This window comes from Phocoena sinus, chromosome 3 (assembly GCF_008692025.1).
Source record: "Phocoena sinus isolate mPhoSin1 chromosome 3, mPhoSin1.pri, whole genome shotgun sequence".
Taxonomy (NCBI): domain Eukaryota; kingdom Metazoa; phylum Chordata; class Mammalia; order Artiodactyla; family Phocoenidae; genus Phocoena; species Phocoena sinus.
Genome location: NC_045765.1, coordinates 157,715,901 through 157,741,399, shown reverse-complemented (window position 1 = coordinate 157,741,399; position 25,499 = coordinate 157,715,901).

Sequence of the window (25,499 nt, the reverse complement as noted above, 5' to 3'; positions counted from 1 at the left end):
CCTGGCTATTGTAAATAGTGCTGCAATGAACATTGTGGTACATGTCTCTTTTTGAATTATGGTTTTCTCAGGGTATATGCCAAGTAGTGGGACTGCTGGGTCATATGGTAGTTCTATTTTTAGTTTTTTAGGGAACCTCCATACTGCTCTCCATAGTGGTTTTATCAATTGCTTTCCCACCAACAGTGCAGGATGGTTCCCTTTTCACCACACCCTTTCCAGCATTTATTATTTCTAGATTTTTTGATGATGGCCATTCTGACAAGTGTGAGGTGATACCTCATTGTAGTTCTGATTTACATTCCTCTAATAATTAGTGATGTTGAACATCTTTGCACGTGCCTCTTGGCCATCTGTATGTCTTCCTTGGTTAAATGTCTATTTAGGTCTTCTTCCCAATTTTTAATTAGATTTTTTTTTTTATATATATTGAGCTCTATGACCTGTTTGCATATTCTGGAGATTAATCCTTTGTCTGTTGTTTCATTTGCAAATATTTTCCCCCATTCTGAGGGTGCTCTTTTCTTCTTGTTTATGGTTTCCTTCGTTGAGCAAAAGCTTTTAAGTTTAATTAAGTTCCATTTGTTTGTTTTCATTTACACTACTCTAGGAGGTAGGTCAACAAAGATCTTGCTGTGGTTTATGTCAAAGAGTGTTTTTCCTGTGTTTTCCTCTAAGAGTTTCATAGTGTCTGGTCTTACATTTAGGTCTTTAATCCATTTTGAGTTTACTATTTTGTATGGTGTTACGTAGTGTTCTAATTTTATTCTTTTACATGTAGCTGTCCAGTTTTCCCAGCACCACTTATTGAAGGGCTGTCTTTTCTCCATTGTATGTTCTTGCCTTCTTTGTCTTAAATTAGGTGACCATATGTGCGTGGGTTTATCTCTGGGCATTCTATCCTGTAAAATTGATCTATATTTCTGTTTTTGTTCCAGTACCGTACTGTCTTGATTACTGTAGCTTTGTGGTATAGTTTGAAGTCAGAGAGCCTGATTCCTCCAATTACATTTTTCTTTCTCAAGATTGCTTTTTCTGTGGCTTCCCTGGTGGCACAGTGGTTGAGAGTCCACCTGCTGATGCAGGGGACACAGGTTTGTGCCCCTGTCTTGGAAGATCCCACATGCCGAGGAGTGGCTGGGCTCATGAGCCATGGGCACTGAGCCTGCACGTCCAGAGCCTGTGCTCCACAACGGGAGAGGCCACAACAGTGAGAGGCCCGCGTACTGCAAAAAAAAAAAAAAAAAAAAAAAAAAAAGATTGCTTTTGCTATTCATGCTTATTTGTGTTTCCATACAAGTTATAAAATATTTTGTTCTAATTCTGTGAAAAATGCCATTGGTAGTTTGATAAGGATTGCATTGTATCTGTAGATTGTTTTGGGTAGTATAGTCATTTTCACAATATTGATTCTTCCAATCCAAGAACATGGTATATTTCTCCATCTGTTTATGTCATCTTTGATTTCTTTCATCAGTGTTTTATAGTTTTCTGAGTACAAGTCTTTCACCTCCTTAGGCAGGTTTATTCCTAGGTATTTTCTTCTTTTCATTGCAGTTGTAAATGGGAGTGTTTCCTTAATTTCTCTTTCTGATTTTTCGTTGTTGTTATATAGGAGTGCCAGAGATATCTGTGCATAATTTTGTATCCTGAAACCTTACCAGCTTCATTGATTATTTCTAGTAGTTTTCTGGTGGCTTCTTTAGGATTTTCTATGTATAGTATCATGCCATCTGCAAACAGTGACAGTTTTATTTCTTCTTTTCCAATTTGTATTTCTTTTATTTCTTTTTCTCCTCTGATTGCCCTGGCTAGGACTTCCAAAACTATGTTGAATAAGAGCAGTGAGAGTGGACATCCTTGTCTTGTTCCTGATCTTAGTGGAAATGCTTTCAGTTTTTCACCATTGAGTATGATGCTTGTTGTGGGTTTGTCATTTATGGACTTTATTATGTTGAGGTAGGTTCCCTCTATGCCCACTTTCTGGAGAGTTTTTATCATAAATTAGTGTTGAATTTTGTCAAAGCTTTTGCTGCACCTCTTGAGATAATCATATCATATTTATTCCTTAATTTGTTAATGTGGTATATCACATTGATTTGTGTATATTGAAGAATCCTTGCATCACTGGGATAAATCCCACTTAATCATGATGTATGATCCTTTTAATGTGTTGTTGGATTCTGCTTGCTAGTATTTTGTTGAGGATTTTTGCATCTATGTTCATCAATGATATTGGTCTATAATTTTCTTTTTTGTGATATCTTTTCCTGGTTTTGGTATCAGGGTGATGGTGGCTTCATAGAATGAATTTGGGAGTGTTTCTAATCAACCTTGTACTGGAGATTCCAACCAATGTAGTAAGACATGAAAAAGAAACAAAAGGCAAGTACAACTGAAATGAAGTAGCAAAACTGTCTTTATTCACAGATTACATAAGGATTGTTGTAGCAAATCCAATGGTATTTACAAAATAGACACTAGAACTAATGAGTGAGTGTAGCAGTGTTACTGGATAGAAATATGAAAGTACAAATTTAACTATATTATAAATACCAGCATGATACAATCAAATTAAAAATCTTAAACAACACAATTATAATAGCAGCACAATTTTGAAATATTTAGGGGAAATTCTGGTAAAATATGGGTAAAATCTGTACACTGAAAATGACAAATTATTGATAAAAGAAATCAGTTACCTAAAATAACAGAGAGCTATATTGTGGAGACTTAATAGCACAGGGAGATCAGCTCAGTGCTTTCTGACCACCTAGACAAGTAGTATAGGGAGGGTAGGAGGGAGGGAAATGCAAGAGGGAAGAGATATGGGGATATATGTATATGTATAACTGATTCACTTTGTTATAAAGCAGAAACTAACACACCATTGTAAAGCAATTATACTCCAATAAAGATGTTTATATATATATATATATATATATATATATATATATATATATATATAGTTAAAATGTCAATTCTCATTCAACTAATCTGTAGATTCAACTCAATCCCATAGAGAATTCCATAATTTTATCTTTAGTTTTATTTAAATTGACAAATTGATTCTAAAATCCATATGGTCTATGAAGGACTTATAAACAAAACAACTTTGAAGAAAAACAATTGTTGAAGGACTAACATTCCATGATCTCTAGACTTATTTTTTAAATATAGTATTGATGTAGAGATAAACAAATAGAATAAGGAAACACAATGGAAAACCCAAAAATAAGCTCCCCACATATTTAGACAACTGATAAATGTTCTAAGGCAATTCAATGAAGAAAGAATTGTCTCTTCAACAAATGGTGATGAAAAAATTGGCTATCTTTATGACAAAGTAAAAATTTTGATCCATTGATTATGCCATATAAAAATTAACTTTAGACCTGTTCTAGGCAACTATCTTACAGATGCATGAATGTAAGAGTAGGAAGGGGTGGATGTTGGGATCATTTGAAGATCTTTGACGCTTGAAGAAAAAATATACCTGGGGGGAAAAGTAACTTAAAATTAATCTCAGACTTAAATTTAAAGCTTAAGTTTATATAAAAACATATAAGAAAATCTTGATAAGCTTGGATTAGGCAAATATTCTTTAGATAAAACACCATCAGAAGTACAATCTATAAATGAATAAAGTGATATATCAGAATTTATGAACACTTAAAAAATATAGTGACTAAAGGAGAACAATAGTTGCCTAAGTACATGGGGATAATAAATCTGCTTATTTTTTTCTTTTGATGATAGTTTTATTGACAATATTTACGGCAAAAAATATTAAAATTTAAACTCTAAATATGTGCAGTTTATTGTATGTATGTCTCAATAATAATATTTATCTAAACACACATTAAATAAAGTCCTTCTCAGACAAAATAAAATTTAGAAAGTCAGAAGAATTCATTATCGGAAGGCTTGGACTGCACTACAAAAAATATTACAAACAATTCTTCAGGAAGAAGAACTGTGATACCAGATGGAAATTTGAAAGATGTTAAAAAGGTAGCAGTCCTGAAAATACTTTAGAAAGTTGGGTAAACATAGAATACTTATTTTCTTATTTTAAGCGTATGAAAATAATTGACTCTCTAGAAGAAATGACAGTGTATGTGTGGCATGTAACATATGCAGAAATAAACATAAAAACGAGTGCAAGGACTGGAAAGGAGGAAATGGAAGCTTGCAATTGTAAGTTCCTAAAACTAAATATGAGGTGTCATATCAGTTGAAGTTAGACTGTGACCAGCAAGAGAGATCACAATACACAAAAATCAAGAACATTAAGAAAAAAAATACTTGTGTAGAAGAAAAAAATCAGGGATGATATGAAATCACACAAACACACACACATACACACACAAAAAGGAGAAAAATGGTAAAGGAAGAAGCATATCAAATGCTGCAAAGACTTTCATTAATATGAAGAATAAAAATTGGCATTAATGTTTAGCAATGAGGAAGTTATTGGTGACCTAGGTTAGAATTATTTCATGGAGTAGTAGAGACAATTTTCAGATTGGAGTGATCTGAAGAACGAATGTGTGGTAAGTACATGCTACCCTTTCAAGAAACTTGGCTTTAAAGGAGAGAAGAAGGACTGGGGATTATTGTGAGATGCATTGGAGTCAAGTAAAATTTAATTCTTTTTGTTTTGACAAGATGGAAGAGAGAAAGAATGATAATGGGGTTCAAAGAAATAAGGGAATAATTCATAAGGAAGTAGAAAATATGGTATACACGGGTTTCCCTGGTGGCGCAGTGGTTGAGAGTCTGCCTGCCGATGCAGGGGACATGGGTTTGTGCCCCGGTCCGGGAAGATCCCACATGTCGTGGAGCGGCTGCGCCCGTGAGCCATGGCCGCTGAGCTTGCACATCCAGAGCCTGTGTTCCGCAACGGGAGAGGCCACAACAGTGAGAGGCCCGCGTACCACAAATAAAGAAAAAATAAAATATGGTATACAGAACAGAAGCTGACTAGCCTAATACCAAGATATTGCTAATTCTATACAAAGAGAAGTAGGTGAGGCTGGATGTTGATTAAAATGTAGGGGTTTTGTTTGTTTGTTTGTTTGTTTTGCAAGGGTGATGAGAATATAACAGTTTTATTTGTGAGGTGATGGATGGAAGTATACATGTAAACAGGATGCTAAAGAAGCACAGAAGAGCAAAATCCACCCTCAAAAAAAATGAAGTGTTTCAGAATTGATAATGCTGGGATTTGATACATTATTAAGATAAAAGGAAGGGTAGAGGAATTAGGTGTATAGAAGGAAGAATGAGTCATTTGAGACTAAGGCAGATTGAGTAAAACGTCTCCTCTAAAATGAATCAATGTATAAATTCAAAGCATCATTCAAATATAAATAATATGTAACTATTTTATTCTCTACTCGTTACATTATCTCATTAGCCATAACCAGCCATAAGCAGCATCATAGGTAGATTTTGAAATAGTAATGTTAATTTAATTCTAACATTTCACTGTCTCAACATTTTGTTTAACTTGTAATAATTAATATTACTTTAGCAAGCCATAGTTTGTAGATGAATCCATAATTTAAAAATGAGTCTTTCACTAGGGAAAAAGCAAACAAGCTATATCCCACAGAACTTAAGCAATGGACTTCTTTCTATGGCTACCACCACTACCTCTTTGTGGTATTCTCCTATAAACTGTAAGAAAAAAATAAAAAAAGTTATTGAGCTCCTAGGTTTACTCACTGTTACCCTTGTTATAAATAAATTATTCAAACACTCTTTACTCCTCTAACCTGTAAAATAATAATCATGTGGCAAAGCTACTGACAAGAAAAAATGGAATAACTAATGTAGGACTCTGGGCAAAGAATGGATCCTAAATGAAGATTAATTTTCTTCTCATTCCTTTATAGAAATAACTTGGGTTAAATAGTTTCTCTTCTTTAGAAACTCTGTCTAGTTCCAATATTTTAGTATTGAAAATAATAACACAGGGAAGAGAGAGGGAAGATATTTGATAATAAATGGATCCCTTTATCTCCCTCTGCAATGTTCCACAACTATAATTTCTTTAATGTAATGTAATCAAAGAAATAAAATTAGTGATTTGAAATTTTGGCAATGTTATTTTGTATATGAGAAGCTTCAGGGATTAAAAACATTAAATGAATACAGTGGTGCAGACTTTTTTTTCTTTTCTAAATAAAATAGAATCATCTCTCTGCATCAAAAAATTCCATTGAAGACTTGTATGTACAACATTTAAAAAAAAAATCATTTAGTGTTTAAATACCACATTCTAATACCCACTTTACTGAATTGATTACAGCAATTTAAATTGTTTACTGCTCACCAGATAAGTTCATTTCCTTAATTTTTATCCTGGGGCTCCTGCCTCAGCTTTTGTTCTTTCCAGCAATATCATTAGTGGATGTCATGCTAAGATTTCTGGCAGAGTGTGACAAGAAGCAGTGCTACAAACACTTAAAGGGAGCCAGCATTTCAAAAGTCAGCAAAATATCCAAAAGTAACATTCCTTGCATTTGACAGTATAGAATGTAAGACCTAGACTAACCAAAACTATTACAAGGATATATCATATTTTTGAGCACCTTACTTAAAACAAATTTTCTATGAAACAAGTTTCCTCCTAGTTATTCCTGGTTTATTAAAAGAAAAAATTGTCCCCTTTAATTATAGAACTGTTTTATAATTTTTATTCTAATATTATGCAATGTAACCATTTATGTATGTGGACTTTAAAGTATGCAGTAGACAAAATCTGTATGTAAGTATTGGTTCTGCCATTAAAAAACTGTACAATACAGGCATCACTTTACCTCATTTCAATTAACTCAGTCATAAAATTGTAATATGTAACTAGCAATGTTATTGTAATTATTAAATATGAGAAGTATTAAATAAAGGTTTGCAGACTATAAGAATATTTACAGATATAGTTAATAGCAATATTATTAAGCATGCAGCAATATTCTACTTGCTAAAGTACACGTAGAATAAATAAAATATGTCCATCTCTAAATCAAAAGATAGGAATTCAACCAGTCAGGTAAAGGGACATCATAGATGAACAATTAACAGCAGGTAATAAATCAAGCAAAAGACTTGTAATTGAAGGTAACTATCAAACCAAAGTAGCATATACTGGATGTAGGGTACAAGGAAGTACATGGTGTGAGGGTGCAGGTTATTAGAATCAGGGACCAAAATGAGAGTGAGACCAGCAGAAAAACTGAGAATGTGAAGAACTGTCCTCCTCTGATAAATTTAAGTTCTTCCATTTCTTTGAAAGGAGAGTGAACTTAATAATGAAAGAGGGATAGAAGTGCATTTCAATTGTATGGGAATAAAAAACATGTAGAGATAGATCTGTTACAGAGTCCATGCTCATACTGCTGGCTGCAAGACAGGCCAACAAATTGAGAGATGCGGTGTTGAGACAAGGAATAGCAACATTATTTGGAAAGCCAACAGATCGAGAAGATGATGGACTAGTGTCCAAAAGAGCCATCTTACCAAAGTTAGAATTCAGCCTTCTTTTATACTAAAAGGAGAGGGGAAGTGGCTGGTTTTTGCAGACTTCTTGGTGCCAAATCCTATGTTTTTGCAGCCATCCGCATAGGTCTGGTCACAATGTTCCTGTAAACCTCCAATAAGACAATTACTATTTTCTGTTCTGTAACTTTTGATCTCTGTGTGAATGGAAAATTGTTATACCTTTAAAGATCAAGGCTGGGAGACAGAGCATTGAGAAAGTGCTATGGCGTATATTCCAGGCTATGGCAGCATTCTTTTACAAAGGTGTAGAGCCAGCATGACTAAACACAGCACAAAGCTTAGAGCTAAAGGAATAGATCCAATAAGGAGTCAGGTTTGTTCTTCTCTGTCACAGATACTCAAAGAAATAGTCAAATTAATACAGTACATTTTATTAATATTAAAAATGAATCTTTATTTTTAATTAAAATATAATCTTTATTTATCAAATGCCAATTTTGGTTTTCTATCAAATAGTATCAGAGAATGACATCTATACATCCTTAATAAGAGAAGTTTGAACTTATTAGTTTGCTTGAACACCAGTAATGTGGTGAGGCCATGGTATCCTTGAGGAAGAACCTATGAATACTGATTCCCCTGTTGCTAATAAAACAGATTTTATTGAGAACTCTGTATTCCTGTGTATAGATCCTGAGTATTTTGAGTAGGAACCCAGAGATTAAAAAATAGAAGACAACTGTGTTGAACAAACTCTAGGATGTCTGTCATTAATTCCTACCACCTGATATTCATTGTCTTGTTTACTCCCTGCCCCTTGAATGTGGCCTGAACTTACTATAACTAATAAAATATAGTAGAAGTGACATCATGCAACTTCTGAGATTAGGCAAAAAATCTGTTGTTTCATCTTGATTTGTCTCTCTCATTCTCTTTTGGATTATTTCCCTAGTAGAAGCTAATTGCCATGCTGTGTGATAGCTTGCTGCCATGTCATGAAAACAGCCCTGTGCAGGCGCCCAGGTAACAAGACTGAAGCCAGCCAACAATCATGAGGGTGATCTTAGAAGCAGATAATTTCCCTGCAGTTAATCTTTCAGATATGTCTACACCCCCTGCCAATAGTACAACTACAAAACCATAAGATACCTTGAGCCAGAGAGAACCAACAAAATGACACCTGGATTCCCACCCTCAGAAATTGAAGATAAGTGTTTGCTGCTGTCTTAAGTTGTTAAGCTGTGAGATGATTGTTTATGCAGCAATAGATAAAACATACAATCATCAATTAAAACAGAGATATTTTGATGTGTCAATTTAGGAGAAACTATGTTGATATTGCTTCTTGCTATTCTTCTCAGTGTGCAGATATTATTCTCTGAGAACACACCTTGATATGCAAGAAGCATTATATACCTCTTGGCTCATCCTTACAAATTCAAACTTCTTTTAAGATTATTAGTTTTAAATAATATTGCCCACCAAAATGTAAAACTCATTCTTAAAAACCTCTATCTTCCACAAGTTTAATTTTCTCTTGGTGACTTCTTCCAAAAATTGACTGAAATTTAACCATTTAACTGCAATCGTAGTGTCTTTCAAGAGTACAAATTCAAGTTTAAAGAGTGAATTAATTTAATAATCTCTCCCCTTGGACCATACTTATGTTAATATACTCCTCCTACTAATTAGCATTATTTTCAGCTGTGTTTTGAAAAAATATTGCTTTATATTGTTCCTGTCAAAAGGAAAAAAATATATATGAAGAAGGAAATTTTAAAATACCAGTGCTCACAGCATTACAGAATATCCGTGTTGTATAGGAATTTACACAGGGCCATTCTCATGGCCAACAAATCATGAGATTGTTGTTTGTGAGCAATAATTCAGTATATATTGGATAACTCTGCCAATGGTTACTTCTAAGTAGGTAATCTATTCCATAGTTATAATGATAAGATTTCTGACCATTACAATAATATTTATAATTTTTAGTTGGAAACTTCTTCTGTATAACTTCCTTAGTTTTCACAAGAGAGCCTAGTCTCTTTTCCTTACTCTTGGCTTCAGATACTTTAAGGTAACTCTTTTTTGCATACTTTTTCTACAATTAAAATTGTAATACTAGGAATTGAGAACAATATTGTTTCAAAGAGTTGGTGATCACTGGAGATTTATGAAATCTTTTATCAGCACATTATGCTTTCAGCAATGATATGTCAGTTTCAATTAGACGGGTTCTGTTTCTCAACACATTGTTGGCACAAATTAGTTCTGACAAATAAATGCCCCAGGTGTCTGTTTTACATGAATCACCATTGAGGTAACTTATAGTGTTCTTGAGCATAGGCAGTTTGTTTTAAAAATTTAAAACATATCTCTTATAGATAACATTGTTATAGATTCACATTAAAATTGAAATCTGAGATTATATAAATCCATATTCAGATTATGCTCATGATACATATCTGAAAACTTCAGCCATCAATATTGTCACTCAAATTATAGTTTAAAATCTTGGGTGATATTCATGCCATGGCACATTTCAGAGGCTGTTTATTCACAATGAATCCCTTTTTCTAATAATTTAAGTGTACAGACCATTCAAGTTTGAATATGCTACCAACCTTGTTTACTTTTCAGTTTAAGACCCTGAAATCATACAAGGTCAAGTTTAGATGCACATCCAGAACTGCACCCTGAAAGCACATCAGAGATTCTTTATTCAGGTAACTTTCCATCTCTTTCTTCATGTGGAAACAAAACTAGAAGACAGGCAGGATAAAGATAAATGAGAATCACCAGATAGTAATCTTGAAAGCAAAATTATGAAGTTCTAACTGCATATTAACAGAAGGAAGCCAGCTTGAAAATCAGTGAGATTACTATGTAAAGAGGGTGTAAATGAAGTTCTTATACATAAAAGGGAAACGGCAGAGACTAAATATATTTCTCTCAATTGCCTTGCCTGAGGAAAATGTCAGGGTAATTCTTACACATAGATCATTCCTTGAAATGGGCAGTTAGCAATACTATACTGACTGGTGGCATACTTTTGTCAGTAATTTATATTTTGACATGGATTAATCATTTATGTACTAAATTTGTCCAAAATACTTTTATTAAGCCATCAACTCTTGTTTGAAAATGTGTAATTCATATTATCTAGTACGTGCTATCAGATTTTACAAGTAGAAGACATTCATTTAGATTATTTTTATTCCATCTTTGAGAGGTGAAATGTCATAGATGATGTGATCTTATTTCAAAATGAAAACATAGCTCAGGATATGTCATTTCATTTAGAAATTACAAATAAATGTCATTCTTTGTCATAAATCATGTGATTACTTCTTGACTCTTCAATCATTTAATTCATATACAAAATCATCATAGTTATTGGTAAACAGAACTAAATGTCAAAATCTTAGTTCCCAAAATATTTCTTGTAGAATTTGTACTAAATTTTATGCTTTCCAGGAAAAGTACATGTAGATTTGCAATAAAAATAATCAGTGTTATTGTCAGGCACATATGTGTACTGAATTCTCCTGTTGAGAGACAATTCCTAATGGATCTCTTGCATTTCTGAAAATCTCATGAAGAAGCATTGATACCTTGGGTTTCCAGATTGTTTATTTCAAGGATGTTTGCATAGCAAGTAGCCTTGAGAGGTAGAGTATCTCCATCTGGAGCAAAAGGTATATTTTTGCTGTCTGATCAGGCTAATAAAAATAATGCTTCTCTCCAGGGAAATGTTGGACAGGTTTGCTCATAGCCCCTTATAAATTGGAGGTTTCCTAAACTTGGGATCATTCATCTGTGACCCAATCCACCGTGTGTATGGCTTTCAACTTGGTTACTCTACACTGCCCTAAGGGAATTGGGGCAGAGGCAAGGGAAACTAAAGTGAACATTGAAAATCATGCTGCTTTCCGTGAGTAATAACATTCTTTGTCTCTGACCCAGATGTCCTGTGTTTTCTTACTACCTTTGAAACTGGAAAGCTAACTTCTTAGCATGCAAATGAGATAGAGCCTCAAATTGTTCATGGTTTTTGACAACTTCCTTTAGTGAAGACAGGAGCTAAATACCATTTCCTTTACATCTCAAACTATAATTTCTGAACCACATTATATAACAAGAAGGATGGGGGGTCAGTTTTCTACTTTTAACCATGATACCAAGAGTTCAGTATTCACTAAACTATTGTGTTTACTGAGACCTCAAGCTTTTCATCTTTCTGAAACATGTCACTTTATTATATTAAAAGTTGCTGTCATACTAAGTGAATTAAGTCAGAAAGAAAAACAAATAGTGAATATTAATTCATATATGTAGCATCTAGAAAAATGGTAGATGAACCTATTTGCAGGGCAGGAATAGAGATGCAGACGTAGAGGATGGACATGTGGACACAGGGTGGGAAGGGGAGGGTGGTACAAATTAGGATATTAGGATTGACATATATACACTAACGTGTGAAATATAGCTAGCTAGTGGGAAGCTACTGTACAGCACAGGGAGCTCAGTTCAGTGTTCTGTGATGATCTAGATAGGGGAGATGGGTGGGGTAGAAGGGAGGTCCAAGAGGGAGGGGATATATGTATATATATATATAGCTAATTCACTTTGTTGTACAGCAGAACCTAACACAATATTGTAAAGCAATTATACTCCAACCAAAAAAAACAGAAAAAAAAAAAGTTGCATAGTGCTTTATAGCTGAAGAAGTAGTTTTAAATAAATAATCTAATGAATCTTCTCCTAAAGCCTGAGGAATATTATCACAAGCAATTATCTGATAAGAAAACAATGGGACTAAAATTGTAGCAACAACATATCCAGGGACACTCTTGACACTCAATGGCTTGTCTTTTCTTCATATCATCTACTTTTTAAAATAACTCTGTAAATTTGGGAGATAAATATGGAGAAACTGTCTAATATAAACCACTATAAAGGAATACTTGAGAACTTCTACTACCTACAGGATGTTTCGGAATTATTTAGCACTATTATTAGAAGCATGCCATTTCTTGAAATACATGGTATTTATGACAGTGAAAGGAATTGTTAAAAGTAAAGAAAATAATGTCTGTTAAACAATAAAAAGATTAATAATACTATAATATTACTGTTTTGAAGTGAATGAGAATACTACATCTTAAAACTAGTGTGATACAAATAAAGCAGCACTTGGAAATTTTTTCTTTTTATCCTTAAGTGTAAAATTTAGAAAATAAGAAAATATTGAAAGTAAAAGGTCTGAAAGTTTATAAAAGCAATAAATTAACCCTTAGAAAACAGAGGGGGAAAGAATCTATCAGAGAAGAAATAAATAAAATAGAAAAAAAAAAAAGAATATGGAGATGAAAGGAAAAGTAGAAGAAGGGGAAGAGAAGAAAGAGGAAGGAGAAACAAAATATGGTTCTTTGAAAGGATTAATAAGATTTTAAAACTTCAAGACAAATTCAAAAACAAAGTATGGCTGAAAGTAAATAATTTGGGGACTATAAAATCGACAGGTCTACAAGTTAAATAGATGTTAAGTAGATATACCTTTGTAAAGAAAATTTAATATAGATGGATGGGTAATTTTCAGGTATATATAATTTCTAAAACCTTCTCAATAAATATATAAAAGCTGTATTTCCTTATCAATATTTACAATTTTGAATCAACAGCTTAAATTGTGATCATTGAAAAACCATATACATCATCCATTTTATGAAATGATCAAGAAAAAGATATTTTCATGCTATAAAATTATTCTATTGTACATAAAAGAGGAAAAAGTTTGCCAGCTCATTTTATGATTCTAGTATTATCTTTACTTCATATTCTCTAGATGATTGCTAATGATGATTAATTACATTCAGAGTAAAAGAAAGAAGAAGAGGATATAATTGAAGAGGTGCTGTAAATCGTACCTATCCCCTTTCATCAGAAATTCTAAATTTCCCCACATGCTTCATAGTACATTTCCCCCAAGGACTCAGTGGCCAGAAGAACGTAAAAATAATATCAGGGAGTTTACCCAATTTAGTTTGGGAATATATCTTCTTAAATGTCATCTATTCTATCCTTCCAGATGGAAGATGACTGTGCAAGGAGTCTGGACTCACAAAATGTTGCCGCAAATCGAATGTTTTAATTTCTTTTCTTTCTGTATCTTAATAGGAGGATCAAACTGGAAATTCCAGAGACAGAAGTGTGATGCAAATTAGGGTTTGGTCTTTAAATATATATTCAAATTAAAGTTCATTCCCTCACATCTAAATCTTTGGACCTAGACAATAATATAATGTTGGTAGTAGGATTCACACTTTCTACTGGTTGCAGTGTTTTACAATTCTCCTGTGGCTGCATAATTCCATGAGTCTAATGGAACCCAAAAAATGAATTATCCTTTCCTATCTACTGTATATCATGTATGCTCTGCTTGCTACACTAACAGATGATTCCTGATATTCTATCTTGGTATATTTCCCATTTGCTGATTATTCAACACATGTTACAGTGGCCAGGTGTTTATTCTCAAGCCATAGGTCTTTCCTATTATTTCATCTCTAAAAGCTGCTCTAAGGCTTCCTGTTTCAAAGATCCATTCCCTTGGATGTTTCCATTTCTTTCGATTTAGATTAGTTACTTATACTATCCTGAGCTATATATATATTTTGTGTATTAAGGATGGAGTTAAAATTAAACTTTTTTTTTGCTATTCTTATATGGTCATTTTACTTATTTTAAAGATTGTTTTTTTTCTTTTTTTTAATCATAGAGAGCCATCCCTGCCCACCTGTGGGGCCACATCAGCCTCACAAGCACTGCAGCCAGCCCTGTAGGGGCTAGCCACGCCTACCAGCATGCCCAAGAAGTCAGCCCAGCCACCATAGAAAGCCATATTCAGCCCACATAGGGGACATCCCTGGAGCATGTAGCTCTAGTGGCCAGAGGGAGGCATGCTGTTGGGCCCCATGGGGTATTTCCTAAATAAGCCCACTTCCTTGAGGTTGGGAGACATAATAGACCTACCAAAAAATAGAAATAAACACAGAGCATTAGGCAAAATGAGGCTACAGAAGAATATGCTCCAAATGAAGGAGTGACAACATGGATGAATCCAGAGGGTATTGTGATAAGTGAAATAAGCCAGACAGAGACAAGTAAATACTCTGTGATCTCACTTTTATATGGACTCTGTACTATAAAATTTACAAATCAAACCAAACAAAAGGAGACTCATAGATACAGAAAACAAATGGGTGGTTGCCAGAGGAAAAGGGGCTTGGGGCTGAGTGAAATAGGGGAAGGGAATTAAGGGTATGAACTTCCAGTTACAAAATAAATGTCATGGGTTGTAATATACAGCAAAAGGAATATGGTCAATAACACTCTAATAATTTCATTTTCTATGGGAACAGTTGGTTACTAGACTTACCATGTGATCATTTCATAATGTACTTAAAAGTCAAATCATTCTTGAAAATAACATGGAAATAACATAATATTTTATGTCAACTATATTTCAATAAAAAATAAAAATTAAAATGTGTTTTCTCTAAGAACTAACTTTACATTTGATCTACCTCTGTATTGATATCACTTTTTATTTTTCCATGGAATAGCTAATCTGGTTTGCTCCCATATCCAATTGTAAGGTCCTTATTCCAAGCTGTAGACCCACTTAGAATAGTAACTCCAACTTTCTTGGGCTTAGATTCAAAGTATTAATATTAATTCTAATATGAAGAGTCCTATTCATTGAAGACCTTAACACACCAAGCAGTGCATAAAGTCCCTAATAATCAGGAAAAAGCCTATAACTAAAGCATTATTTGCCTCCATTGTCCTTATAAGAAAACTGAGGCTTCAAGAAGTAAAATAATATGACCAAGTTAAATTACTCCTAAAGATAGCCAGTATTTGAACTCAGATCTGCCTAATTTTAAATCATATGTTTACTTATAACAATCCTCACTAATATCTTTATTCTTATTTTTGTCTATCCATAAATGGTAAGCAATTACATGTGTGTTTTATTTTTCTGTATATTTAAAGATTCTACAGTCTTGATAATTATTTTTCAAATATGTTTGGGTATTTTTCATAGTGTTTTCACATTAAAAATGTCTATTTACAGACTATTGTCTCACACAAATTGAAAATACTTTTCAAATTAACACAGAAACAAGACAGTTTGATGATTTCCACTGTCAGTAAACTACTTCTTGCTCTGAAAAGTTTTTGAAAGCATTAGGAACCTTTACTCAGAATCAAATAAAATATATTTCTAATATCATCAACACATTTTTAATTGAGAAGCACATTAGATTTCAGTATGCCTAATCCAACTCAGATCATTTTAATTTTTTGTTATGACCTAAGAATCACATTAAAAGTATAATATTCTTTTTAGTATGTATTGATCTTTCTTTTATCTTTGTCTGCAGGACTGGTATTAAGTTGTATACATTCAGCATAGATTTCTTATAGATGTGTCTCTAAAGTGAAATCATGAATCAGAATTATCAGAAATAGTCTCTTAAAAAATCAGAAAATTAGGTAATAACAAGTAAAACAACAGATGGGTTTTCTTTCCATTAGGCATGTCCTTAAGCTTGGGTAGAGTCACAGTTAAAACTGAGCTGTCACCACTCGCCCTGATGATTTCAAGATTCTTTTCTAGCCAACAATGGAAGATCAAATTAATTACTTTCATTGCCCTCATTCTATTAAAATAGTGCAACTGCAGAAACTGAACATGTGGATTGCTTTTCTGTTTTCAGGTTAGCAATTGTGCCAGAGTGGGGTGCATTCATACTTTTCTTTTGGAATGAGATAATGACAGTTGATTTTTACATGTACCTCTTGATGATTTGCCAGACTGTGTAAGTCCAATCATTTTTGAACCTTCTGGAGAGACTGATGAATAAAATGTCTGTCTAAATGCTTCTTCTAAAAGATTAGAAAAAGGTACTTTCAGAGATTTTCCAGGCTTACTTTCCACTGTGGATTTTATTTGTCACTTCTCATTATTACATCAGGGTTCAATAATGGATATTTGGAAATACAAGCTTGAAAGTAGCATTCCTGTATTCTCTTTAATATGAGAATTTAGAGGCTCAACTTAATATTTTTCCTTATGGAGCTAATCCATAATTATTTGCTGAGGAAATCTTTTGGATCTGTTGATAAGTAATCCCTTGGCCCGCTTCTGTGATACCGTTGAATAGCAGTCTACTCAGTGAGAAGCAGTAGTTAGACCCTTCAACTCCCTTAAGAGAATTCAATCAGTCATGCAACAAAATATCTGCTGTGTGTGGACCATATGCCAAACATACCATTCAGATGGCTTAGATTATATAGATTATATCAGTGAGCAAAAAGACAAACATATTTGCCCTTGTGAAGCCTATCAGTAGGGTTGCAGAAAGTTAAAACAAAACACAGGGTCTTGCAACACAGAACACTCAGCTCCAGGTATTTCTCAAAGCTTATATCCTCAAAAGCAGAGCAGCACAACATTTATCAAAAGCATGGTAAAGAGAAATAACGTTTGTATTAGTTTGCTAGGGCTGCCATAAGAAACTACCACAAACCAGGTGGCTTACACATCAGAAATATACTGTCTCACATTTCTGAAGTCTAGAAGTACAAGATCAAGAAATTAGCTGGGTTGGTTTCTTGGCTAGTGGAAATATCACTCCATCTGCCTTCATTGTCACATTGTGTTTCCCCTGTGTCTCCTCACATTGTCTTCCCTCTATGTGTATTTGTCTCTGTGTCCAAATTTCTCCTTTTCAGGATACCAGACACGTTGGATTAGAGCTCACCCCAATGACATCATTTTAATTTGACTAATTATTCCTGCAATGTCTCTATTTCAAAATAAGTTTACATTCTGAGTTACTGAGGGTTAGAACTTCAACATATGAATTTTCAGGGATACATTCAACTCATAACCATGTTTACAGAAGAATATCTAGATTAAGAATTAAGTCAAACCATCAGCCTTGTGTATTTGAATTATATAAATCTACATCTTCCACACATTTTGCTCCAACCATAAAAAAACAACATTTTCTGAAATATGTTTTGACTTTGTGGTATTATTCTACACTGAGGGATTTTAGATAAGAATATGCAAATTCTTGTCATATTTAATGCAAGGAGTTTATGGGTTAGTTATTGATTATATAATGGTGTCTAATGATGCAGCCGTAGGGGTCTCCCTTTTAAGAATATCTGTGGTCTTAAAATAAATATTTGATTGATATGTTTTGCATATGAAAAACATAATTCACATAACCAGTGGTGATTTTTGTCATTTATTTTGGCCTTTGGAAACTACAATTGTATAATTGATTTGACGCTGAACTTTTTACCGTAATATATTGGCCACATATTACCATTTCTGTCTTTATTCCATTGATGTCTTCTTTCATTGATCTCTATTTGTTGAACTATTTTTACCTTGATATAGTATATGCATTTTGTATAATGTTTTAACCCTATTTGGAAAAAGAGAGGGTTTGTAAATAATACAATTATTCTAAATAAAAACATAATTTAAGCTATATTATTTTTTTAACATCTTTATTGGAGTATAATTGCTTTACAATGGTGTGCTAGTTTCTGCTTTATAACAAAGTGAATCAGCTATACATATATTATATGAGTAATAAATCATGTTTTAATTTAGTTAACATATGAGCAGAAACTTATTCTCCATTCATAAATTAGGTCTATTATCAAAACTTTGATAAACTTTCTTATTCTACAATTGTTTTTCTATGTTAAATGTATTTTTACTCAATGCTGAAATATGGCACTTGTGTTCCAAATTTTTTTCTAGTTTTGTTTACTATTTTTTCCTTTTAATCCAAATGTGTCTTTTTTTTTTTTTTTTTTTTTTTTTTTTTTGAGTACGCGGGCCTTTCACTGTTGTGGCCTCTCCCATTGCAGAGCACAGGCTCCAGACGCACAGGCTCAGCGGCCATGGCTCACGGGTCCAGCCGCTTCGCAGCATGTGGGATCTTCCCAGACCGGGGCACGAACCTGTGTCCCCTGCATTGGCAGGAGGACTCTCAACCACTGCGCCACCAGGGAAGCCCCAAATGTGTCTTTTTGAGGACTGTGGTAAACCATATATTTCTGCCCTTATCAATATATCAGAGAGATGTTAGAGAAGTACCTCTATCACATTCAAGGAGCCATTTGTCCAATAGTTTCCACCTTCCTTTGTATCATTTGGGACCAATGAGATCAATTCCTCTACCACTCAAAGTCTTTATAGTTGTCTACACGTGTGACTAAAAGTGTTTAAATACATCATGACATTATTTCTCAAACTATCAAGTACCAAGAAGGACGTGATGGATACAAGAGTGAGTTTCCACTTGTGTCCTGCATATCATTTTAAATTATATAAACCCAAATTCAAAGGATATAATTACAGTCCCATAGATGGGCATTATTAGATAAGACTAGAACATAAACAATAAAGTCCAACAATTATAAACGCCCTAAATATCTCTTTTGTATATATTTTTTTCAAATGTGAAAGTAACATGAACCTGAATGTACACTGAAAAATAAGAATAAAGCTGTGTTTAGAGCAAAAATGGTACTCCCTTTTGTCTTCCTTCCTGTATTTCTGCAAGCAGTTTAGGATATATCAATATTAAGGTTTTTATTTCTTGCATTTATTTATTTATATGCATTGGTACTTAAATATATGAATGTCTATATATGTGAATGTCTCTATTTTTTATAATGTTTTTTTATATTTTATATATTTATAATATAATAGTATAAAACTACTAATTGCCTTTTCAAGGAATAATATGTTACCTTGGTGAATGTTCCAGTTCAAAATATTCAGATAAAACTACTCCTTTCTTTATACCTGCTGCATAGTTTCACTATCTTTTTGTTTAAGATAGATTTGCTTTAAACAGCATCTATCTTGAATATGCTTTCTTAGGTTTTTGATTGTCACCTAATCAAAACTAAAACATTTTAGGACTATCTTGATCTATTCCCTCCAACCATTTCCTACTCAATATTTGTTGCATGTTTACCATATAATATGCTTCCCTTATTGTTACTATTCTTTTTTCTCTATTTTATTCTTGATCTAGCAAGTAATTTTAAAATGTCTATACCTCCTCCATTTCTAAAATGTGATAGAATTTTTATCTATTTTTTATCAGAATGCCAAATTAAATAATGATCATGCCTGTCAAGAAAAGACTTTAGTAACTATTACTTCCAACTCTCCAAAGCACTTTTTCATGTGTTAAGAAAATTCGTTATTATATTTATAAACTAAAATTATGTTTTTAATTAATCCTCTGTAATTCTTAGATTTCAGCTTAAACTCATACTGTATAATTTCATTAGGTTTAACTGAAAATATATCAGCTTTGTTCACTATTATTTTGGAAATGTTTCCCCCTCTCTGTTAAGAACTTTTCTGATTTACTGTTATGCTGACTAGGTTTTTTTCCCCCCTCTCAATTATTTTCCTCACCCAGTAAGTTATGTTTTCTTAGTCCTTCCATATCTGAAATATTTTTCTTTGCCCTTCTCATGTATGATAGAATAAAATACTATAAATGACATCTTAATGGGAGAGATTTTTTGCTGAGTGGGCAAAATTAACTGGAGGGACAGTCTAGAGAGGAAAATTAATTGTATAGGAGAAAAGAGGTTATCTGGGTAAGATAACAGAAATAAAATAAAGATAGTGGATTCAAGAAAACTGGAAAAGTCAACAAAACCTTAACCAGAAGAATGACAACATAACACAATAAAACAAAAACCCAAAGAGAAGTAGGAGGTGAAAAGACAGCCAGAACCATTGCAAGGTCTATATTTCCATCTCACCCCACCCCAGATCCACTTTGAATTTGTTAGATAAACCAGGGACTCAGCAGAAAGTTTTCAGTTAGGACTATATATATATTCCCCACTCTTGATGGCCCATCAGGAAAAAGAAAAGAAGGCTCAAATGCATTATGTATATACTTACAGTAATTTCTATTGATATGTCACTCCATTTCCAGGTGAGAAAATTGAAATTCAGAATTATTTAACAACTATCCTCAGTCACACGGGTGAGTAGAACACTAGCTATTCAAAGCAGTACTTGATCTTTGGAAAGGCAGCATTTAATACAAAGATAAACATTACCTTCCACAAGGTCAGATAATATAGTTTCGAACAATTGTTAACTTTCCATACTTTCTGTGGAAAAGACAACATTTGATGGGAAATCTCTCATGTCACCCAGTGAGATCAATAGCTTTCTGAAGAGTTGGAAGTTGGGGAAAATACTGAAACTAAAGGAAAGTAACAATATGTGATATAACTTTGAATAAAATGTAAAAGCCTGATTGAGCCAACCCAATTCAAAATAAGAGAGGTTCACAAAACTATGACTCTGGCTTGAAGAATTGCTTGAGGAAAAGTGTGGTGTTGAAAAGCTATGTTCTCCACTCCTTCAGTTCTTCCTACAAGGAAGGCTCAACAAATCCAAAACCGAAGCAAAACCATTCTATTTTTTTAACATAATTATTGAAGTATAATTGTTTTACATTGTTGTGTTAGTTTCTGCTGTATAACAAAGTGAATCAGCTATATGCATACATATATCCCCATATCCCCTCCCTCTTGTGTCTCCTTCCCACCGTCCCTATCCCACTCCTCTAGGTGGTCACAAAACAGCAAGCTGATCTCCCTGTGCTATGTGGTTGCTTCCCACTAGCTCTTTTACATTTGGTAGTGTATATATGTCAATGCCACTCTCTCACTTTGTCCCAGTTTACCCTTCCCCCTCCCCATGTCCTCAAGTCCAGAATAAAGCAAAGCCATTCTTACCAGAGGTTTCAATCAGGGAGTATGTCATAGGAATTTGGATACAATCCCTTATTCCCACCATCCTTTCTTCGGTAAAAGTCTTTTATGGATGATACAGATTTGAGGCAAGGAGACTGGGGAACACTATATCAAAAGGCTTCAGATGTAATACACCTTCTATTAAATCTCCAAATCTTGCCAGCTATACATGCAACCTCAGTAGACTGTAATAAAATACATGATTCAGAAGAATAAATATTCATTTTCATGTAGGCAGGCTGCTATTACAATTTATCAGTAACTATATATATATATACATATATATAAAACCATTCGGATGTACATACAACTATTTACATAACTAATGAAACACACATGCATACACAAAAAGGCTAAGCAGTATTGTAATTTAACAAATGATTGCTGTGGTTAAAGATTAAAATAGTGAACTGTAGGGTGCAGGTTGTTAATTGGGGTTTGGTGGAGGGAAGGCTGTTGTATGAGAAGTAAGTTTTTATTATTATCATTATTTTTTATAAAATTATTATTTAAAAATATTTTGGCTGTGTTGGGTTTTCATTGCTGCACGTGGGCTTTCTCTAGTTGAAGCAAGCGGGGGCTACTCTTCTTTGCGGTGCACGGGCTTCTCATTGTGGTGGCTTCTTTTGTTGCAGAGCACGGGCACTAGGCACGTGGGCTTCCGTAGTTGTGTCATGTGGACTCAGTAGCTGTGGCTCATGGGTTCTAGAGCGCAGGCTTAGTAGTTGTGGCACACAGGCTTAGTTGCTCCGTGGCATGTGAGATCTTCTTGGACCAGGGCTCAGAACCCATGTCCCCTGTATTGGCAGGTGAATTCTTAACCACTGAGCCACCAGGGAAGTCCCAAGTTTTTATTATTTTTTAAAAAATTCTAAGTCGGGTCATGCTCAGTCAAGAAATGCATCTTTCCTACCAAAGAAGGAATTAAATTATTTCACAATTCAGCAAATTTCAAGAATACTGAAGAAAATTAAAAAGTGAAAGCAAAGGAGTTCAGGAGAAGAGGCATAGAAAAAGTAATTGCCACCCGAAAGGAGGAACCATGCATTTTATAGAATATAGTTTCTTAAATGTCAGTATGCTCTGTGCTATAGAAAGTGTTAATAAAAATTCACTGCTTGAGCAAGTAAGGATGGAAAAATTTCAGTGACTGAGGTCTAAACCCTGACATTAAATTAAAGTGGCCATTCTGATGGAGATTGCTGCTGGAGGGATAGAGGGTGGAACAGAAGATCGATAAGGCACAGAATGACTAAAAAGTAGGAAAACACAGGTACCTAATCAGTACATAGCACTTTAAAAATAAGTTTTGCTAAATCTCTGTATAAGGGTCTTAGCAGTTAAAATTCAACCCACTTTATATATACCCGATATAAAATATAGTTTTTTGTTAACAATCTCTATACAACTCCCATGATTTATTTTCCTTGATTTATCTATTCTCCACATATTTATTGAGCATTTATTATCCATTTGAAAGCCAGAATCATTCTAAGTTCTATGGAAAATAGACTGTAATTAATTATTTTTATTAAGATTCTAATGCCCAGGATGAGAAAACCTGAGTAATGTCCTTGAGGAGGTGTTGTCTTAAAACATCTTACTTCTGTCACAGTGGATGATATATTTATAGCATTAGAAAAATTCCACTTTAAAAGGTACTGAGAGGATTTTCTCTCAATTTAGATACTCAAGAACTTAACTAAGTTCCAGAAGCATGCACATAGTAAAATCCATGAGTGACCTCTTAATATGCTTTAAATTCCAATACGTTTTAAAATCCTAAATGAATGCTTGACAAAGGATGCTGTGTAGTCATTTTAATAAGATGATTCTAACGCCTTCGGCTTTTTTTCCTCAGTGTTAAAACCCCAAATAGAAATAAAACATTGCCACAAGGATAATGGGAGAAAAACACTGCCTTCTTAACCACTCTGTGGTTTTAAACTGAGGGAAAATATTCTTCTCTAACATGTAATTTGACATTTTTTTCTACTTTGTGCAGCACTGAAAAGTAGCTGGGTCTAAACATACATGGTTCATTTTGCCTGTACTACGCAGATTTGTTAAGATGAAATATTGCTTATTTGAAATGGAGGAGAAATTTACAGTGCCGACTAAGCCACCATCAGTTAAGCTATGGTTAAAAAAGGATGCCAAACTCAAAAGAGAGAAAAACTGAGGAATCACAGTGCTAGACAAGACTCATGTAAATGCATAGAGCAGAAACAAAAGGTAAGCTGACTGGAATCAAGTTATAGGTAGTAGAGTGGTATGGGAGTGGGGAAGAAATGATGAGTAACATGATGAGTAGATAAATTTTATTAGAAACTTAGGTGCAACATGGCAAAATCATGAATCCTGAACTTTCATTAACCTCCTTTTTTTCTACGTGGCTTTCGGCATATTAGCTACAACAGGTCAAGTTATAAAAATAATTGACCATTACTGGATATTTTATCGAAGGGCTCAGCTGGATGAGAAGCTATTTTACCTAAAAATAGCCTCCAACTGAAACATCTAGGAAAAGTAATTCACCGTGGACTAGCCACTATCATTTCTGCCTAATACACAGAAATTTGATATACTCTTAAGTGAAAGAGTGCCAGTAATGGATATGTCTGAAATACACCATTTGATTCTCTTAGAAATATATCTGTCATCTGGAAACTACAAATCATAATTGTTTTGCTCATTTTGGAATGGCAAAATCATACTGTATCTTTTGCTTTTAAATTAAGCTCCTATAATCCATGTGTGACTTGCTTTTGTCTTACTAGATCGATGGAATGGAAGTAATTCTGAAGAAAGTGCACCCTGCAGACTGAATCTATGGAATTCCAAATAGGATTATTGGAAAATTTAGTTAAACTCAATAGGTTGTTGGTGGAACAACTGGTTTGAAATTCAATTTTATGAATATGAGCTATTTATGATTCTGATTAGAATTTTTTTCACATAAAGTTCACCCGGTTGAATAAGATCAATTTCAAGAACTGTAAAACTGGCTGAGCATTACTCTGAAAGTCTTGAACATGTATTTTCTTTCCTTTTAAATTTGGCCATGCCATTTGGAGTTTTACACTTGATATTCTGTAAAATAAAATTGAAACATCTTTAACCATCTTGTAGTTTTGTGGATAATTTAGTATAAATCCACTTGTGGCAGTTGATTTCAAAGTAGTTCCCATTAAATACTGATCTTTAAGTATAGGAACTCCATTTTTAAGTATAAATGTGTTGTAATTATGTATCCCTAGTTGTCCGTATGCTTTACTATAACTGAGGTAATTACAGTCAATAAAAAGATAATTTGAGACTCCTTATCATTACGGAACTGCTGTTGCCTTCATGTGGTGGGTAAAAAATGGTTAACCAATAGATCCTCAGCAGCTGGAAGCAGTGGGATATTTGTAAGGAATACACAGAGATGGCTTTTTTTCATGTTTTACTCAGTTTAAATTTGCTTTCTCCCTGGAAAAAAAACCTTGCAGCCTTTATAAATCCTCAAAGTTGGTAATTCTGATAGAGTGTGAGCCCTGAGCCTACACCCAAAGAGAGCTAGTGAGATCCTTCACAATGGGGAGACAGCAAATCCATCATGACATGTTTACTTATTTCTAGAGTAAAAACATTTAAAAGTAATGAGCAACAGAAGCACATTTGCAATATCAACTGAGGAATTTCAAGAGAATATCATTTTTCCTTAATTAATACAGAGAGAATGATTCAAGGAAATGATCGTTACATTTTTAATTGCTCTAGCAGTGTAACACATGGGAGAGCAGAACATAAAGCACTGGGTAAGAATGACTTCAAAGAAGGTTGAAATAAAATCCTTCACGTGATATTAGGAAAGGAAGAATTCCACACAGGAGCACAAACATGGATTTGGTACGAGAACAACACTGCATATTCCTTGTAGCAAGGATAGCTATGGGAAATGTAGGATATTAACACTCTTTACTATTAGACCAAATACTTCAACTTAGCATACTGTGAAGATATTTTGATAACTCCTTCATATTTCATTTTTAATACGCATACTCTATTTTTAGGATTTATTTTTTTTTCTGCTGGAT